This window comes from Pipistrellus kuhlii, unplaced genomic scaffold (genome assembly GCF_014108245.1).
Source record: "Pipistrellus kuhlii isolate mPipKuh1 unplaced genomic scaffold, mPipKuh1.p scaffold_m20_p_9, whole genome shotgun sequence".
NCBI lineage: Eukaryota > Metazoa > Chordata > Mammalia > Chiroptera > Vespertilionidae > Pipistrellus > Pipistrellus kuhlii.
The window spans coordinates 40,634,013-40,639,351 of NW_023425595.1; the positions used below are offsets into that span (position 1 = coordinate 40,634,013).

General features: G+C 44.9%; 1 non-coding gene across 1 annotated transcript; it reads left to right on the forward strand.

Annotated features, from left to right (window-relative positions):
* Window positions 1–770: 770 nt before the first annotated feature.
* On the forward strand, window positions 771–902 carry LOC118713836. Its single transcript, XR_004986398.1, has one exon. It is a non-coding gene; the product is annotated as a small nucleolar RNA SNORA42/SNORA80 family (small nucleolar RNA).
* Window positions 903–5,339: the final 4,437 nt, after the last annotated feature.

Sequence of the window (5,339 nt, forward strand, 5' to 3'; positions counted from 1 at the left end):
ATAATTTGGGGGCCTGTCATTTAACCCACAGATTTTCTCCAAGGCTGGGCACTGTGTTTGAAGAGAGACACAGAGGAACAGAAATGAACAGAGTGGGAACACATCCCAGAGTCCATGTCAGCTGAGAATCAGCTAAGAGACTAGGGAGGTTTTGCCTGGAGAAGAGAACACAGGGGTGGCTGAGGGAGGGGAGGTGGCAGGAATGTTGATTTAATATTCACTGTGTGTCAAGCACTGTACAAGGGTCTGGAAATAGAGTGACATTCTGGTCTTCATAGAGAATATGCTAAATTATAAATATAATGGATTACATTTTTCTTTTTTATCCTCACATGAGGACATATTTATTAATTTTTAGAGAGAAAAGAAGGAAGGAAGAGAGAGAAAAACATAAATGTGACACAGAAACATCAATTATTGTATTTGCCTCCTGCATGCACCCTGGTTGGGAATCAGACCCACAACCTAGGCATGTGCCCTAACCAGGAATTGACCCCACTCACCCAATGGAGCCAAGGTCAGATACTGACCTGAAAGCCCCAGGTAAAAGATCACATTGAATCCCCCAAACCCTCTACGAGGCAGCTATTATTATCATAATGCTCACTTGGTTGGTAAGGAAACAGAAAGAAAAGGTAGAGATCTTGCTGGAGGTGTTAAGGTCAGTGACAACTGGCAACTGACCCTGGGCTTCCAGGCTGCAGCTCCTGGTGCTTAACCAGGAGGCTTATTGCCCTTCTCCAGCCTAAGGAGGTGTGAAATGCTTGCATGCCTGGGTTTGGACTGATGGCAGCCCATCTCCCTGTGTCTCTCATAGTGCCCATGCCAGAGCAGACTGTGGCCTTGAACCATTGCCTGGCCTCTGCCTGTAGGCTGCAGGCACTGAAGCAGAATACACAGTGGGGAAAAAATAAAATAAAAGAAAAAGAAATACTTGCAAATACATTATTCCCTTTGATCCCCTTAGCAGTTCTGCAGGGACCTGCGATGGCCACCATGAGGGATGAAGGCATTTCCCCAGCAGGCTAGTGTCCCCGAGTTTGGCCTGGCGCCCTCCACAGGACCCAGATGGCAGGGTCTCCTTTGTGCTGTGTCTTAACAGTTCCCCCACAGTGAGCATGTAGTCTTTTATAACCACTAAAACAGTATCAAAGTATAGAAAGCAGCCTTTCCTCCTCTCTATGTTCTGTAGTTAGCTCTCAGCTGTGTGTGGTCTGCGGGACACTGTGCTCTTTCATTTTCTTCACTTACAGTTTTATGCTTTTGAGTTATGTGCTGTGCGGACCTGGGCAGCAAAGCTTCCAGAGGCATCAAGAACCACGCCAGCATTCTCCGCCAGGAGGCGCTCACGGACGCCTTTCCCCCGGGAATCTCAGAGCAGGCGTGAGATTTTTCTTCTCATTACCCACTAACCTGAGGGTAGGTTGCTCTATCTTGAAAACAACAGCAACTCAACCCAATCACTTTTTCCTCTTTTCTCCCCTGCAGTTTGGTAATTATTTTTTAATGTTGCCAGTGGGAGGGACAGGATTCTGCGGCTTATAGAACTGGGGGAGGTGAGAGCCCTCGGGACGAATTCTCATAATTTTACAAGGAAAGACCCGAAGGCTAACTGAGGAACTGGAGGAGTCCTAACTCGCTCTTTGGTGAGGCATGTCACCTCCGGTTCTAGTCTGCTACCTACATACCTCTCAGATCTCCTAGCTGGACTCCTTTTAAGAGATAAGAAAACAGGAAGTTACATGATTTGTCCAAGGCCAACAAGTGAATGGTACAGATGGATCAGAGGGCAGGTCTTCTAGCCCCTCCTCCCAGCAGCTGGGTGAGGATGAGATAAACTGGTTACCTGAAGCACATGATCCTCACAGAGCAAACACACAAAACAGCCATGCATACAAGACAGAGAGTGAGCCAGTCAGAAATAGATGAGAGAGACAAGAAGGGGAGAGAGAGAGAGGAATATTTTTCTAAAAGTAGGTACAGAATTCTCTCAGGGAGAGAGCACCTGCTGTCGATAAATGAGCTCCCTAGGAGAGCTGAGGATCTGTTGCTGCCAGAGAATTGAGATGAACCGTCTGAATAACAGAGAAAGAGAATTCTGGAGCTCCAATGGGAGTGTCTAACTTTAGGTTTCTCCAAAAGCCAACTCAAGACCAGGGTGTGGGTGCAGGTAGTGTGTCTGGGAGGTGATCACAGGAAGCACCAGGAAGCCAGTTAGACCACAGATCTCTGTCTCCTCTTCCACAGCCGGAGGTGATATTGCCTGTTTTATTTTTCCCTGGGAAGGAGATCTGAGGTTGAAGTTCTACTCTGAGAAAAGGCTTTGTCACTTGCTCTAGTTGCTACTCTGGCTTTTTTATAGATGAGATAACCTGTAGGTGGTTTTCTCATCCATAAAATGGGGATGATAAAGCCTGCTCTGCCTAATTCACAGGGTCTTTGGGGAGACAATCAGCTGAGATAATGACTGTAAACATCTTGCATAAATGGTAGAGCATGTCATTCATCCGTTATCAAGTGATTATGAGCGTTTATGTCTGCGTATTGGTTCCTGAGAATTTAAGAATGAGATATAGTCCCTACCCATGTGGGACTTTCAGTTTGATGTGGATATTGACATGATTGAGATACTATGTACATAATTGAGATACTATGACTCACCCTAATAGTCATCCTAACATAGCAATTACAGGTTACCATGCTATGAGAACACAAACGACTTGGTGGTGCCCAAGGAGAGTGGCACATTTATTCGGTCACCAAGCCTTTACAGAATCCCCGATCAGTACATGTGCATATCTCTGCTGGTTGAGGCATGTGCCTCCCTGGCTCTCATGTCACTGCTTATTCTCTCTGTCCCCTGTTGCTTGACGTGTCTGTTTTTGGCATATCCTCCTTTCCAGGCCACAGGCACAGACTGGGTTTACTGTCCTTTCTTGGGCAAACATCCCATAAAGGGAGTGGGGTCAGCCTCCCAGGAAGTACAGGCTGTTCTTGTGTGCACACAGCCTCAGAGACCAGGTGTCTGCAAGCCTTACGTGCAGCTTTGTGTATATAGTGTTTCTGAGGTTATGACATGCCAAGAGAAAGGAGCACAGAGATCCCAATTCTCCATCTCTCCCCTTGTAATGCAAAACTCCCTTCTCTCTGCCAGGTATATTATATATATATAAAGAGCTGTTCGCTAGCCCAACCCAGTGGCCAGATGGTAGGAAGCAAACCTGCTCAGGCGTCTTCAAACTATGGCCTGCGGGCCACATGCGGCCCGCAGAGGAGTCTAATCCGGCCTGCCAGGTTTTTTGGGCAGTGAGCGCAGCCGAGGTGTTACAGTAGGAATTAGTAGTTCATATAGTCCGGCCCTCCAGCTCTCTGAGGGACTGTGATCTGGCCCCCAATTTAAAAAGTTTGAGGACCCCTGCTAGGAGGTTAGAGGAACTGCTTCTTTAAGAACCTGTGAGCTTACAGTAAAGACCAGATTGCTGGTAACAGGTGGTAATACTAATCCCAGGAGTGTTCAGAAGAGAGGAGGCCTCTGAGAAGCATTTATTTATCCAGCCCTGGTCACTTCTGTGTGCTCCTGTGTCTACTCTATTCATCTTTCCCGCTGTGCCATTGGTTTTATAGTAGAAGCTCTCTTAACTGACCGTCATGTTACCGCTTTGCCAAGAAAACTTGAACTCACTATTTCCTTTGTAAATGTTCTCATTGGTAGCTGTTGTTGTTATTATATGATTCAATAAGTTATTATATAAATTAATGAAATCCATTTCCATGAAAGCTGAGTTATATTTTTTGAAAGCTTCAATAAAAGTGAATAGTTTATAAAAATTGTTGTCAGAGGTGTAGAAGAAAGAAGTGGACATGATGTGATAGATATTGTACATCACCTTTGCTCATATACCACTGGTCAGAACTTGGTCACATGACCATGCCTACCTCCATGCAAGCTGGGAAATGTAGTCTTTATTCTAGAGGCCACATGCCCAGCTACCGTGTTTCCCCCAAAATAAGACATCCTCCAAAAATAAGACCTACTTACAGGTTTTCTTCTGAATGAAATATAAGGCATCCCCCCTGAAAATAAGCCCCCCCCCTCCTGCCAAGGCTAAACATGAGAGATTTGGTTCACCGATTCTGAAAGAAATGGAGTCACAAGAAATTCACCAGGAAATTCAGGAATTGGATTGTTATGATGATGTTCCAGAAGATGATGACATGATTGTCATTGAATAAATGAGTAAATTCTTGATACTGTAGGATTCACAGTTTGTCTGGTTTGTGTTGACAACTACCGTACTACTGTACTACCGTACTGTATACAGGTAATAAATTTCCTTTATTTTCATTTAACAATAAATGTGTACCGTATTCTTCTTCATGGAAAAATAAGACATCCCCTGAAAATAAGACCTAGTGCATCTTTGGGAGCAAAAATTAATATATGACACTGTCTTATTTTCGAGGAAACAGGGTAAAATGTGGGTTTTCTTATTTCAAGAGAGATTGGAGACAATTGTCAGTTTGGAGACAATTGTCAGTTTCTACCATAGTATGTAAAAGCACTTCCCCCCTAAGATTCTTTGATTCAACCATTTAAAAAAATTAACTAATAGATTCTTGGACCAGATAGCCTCAGATAAGAAGACTGTGAGTATATAACTTACCTTCCTGGGACTCTCTTCTGCTAAGTGTTATTGAACTCACTTTGTGCGTTCAGTGGGTTTTTATGCATTCATTTATTTAGTCCACAGATGTTTATTGCTGTGCAAGGCACCAGGCTCTGAGGAAATGGTAATAGGCAAGTAAGACAGGCCCTGCCTCCTGTGGTTCTCAGCCTAGTTGGGCTCCTGCATAGGGGGTGTGACAGGGGCATATATAGAATCCTGACAAAGCACACAGAAGAGGAGGAGGGTCAGAGAAAACTTACAGGAGGTGAATTTTGAGAAGGTCGGTAGGTATGAGGAGGCAGTGAGATGAAGGTGTATCATAGGTGTGACCATGCTGCTCTGGACACTCACTTGGAAATTAGTGGCTATTGTCCCCTTCATGCTTTCCCTGTCCCCTGGTACATTTTGCTTGTTCCCTCCACCAACACATCCTCCTCTTGAATAGGCAAGTTATCTTAACTCTCATGCTTTTTCCCTTCCTTTTGCCTTACCTTTTCCTTTTGCATAGAGTGCCTTCCTCCTCTTGTCATTCTGACAATCTTCTGCTTATCCTGCCTCATGCTGGGTGTTCCCCTGACTCTGCCCACAAGGGCTCACCTTGGTCTTTCCCAGCACCTTTACAGCCTCTTCTAGAATGCTGCCTACCTGATAGTTTCATGGCCGGGTCATCAC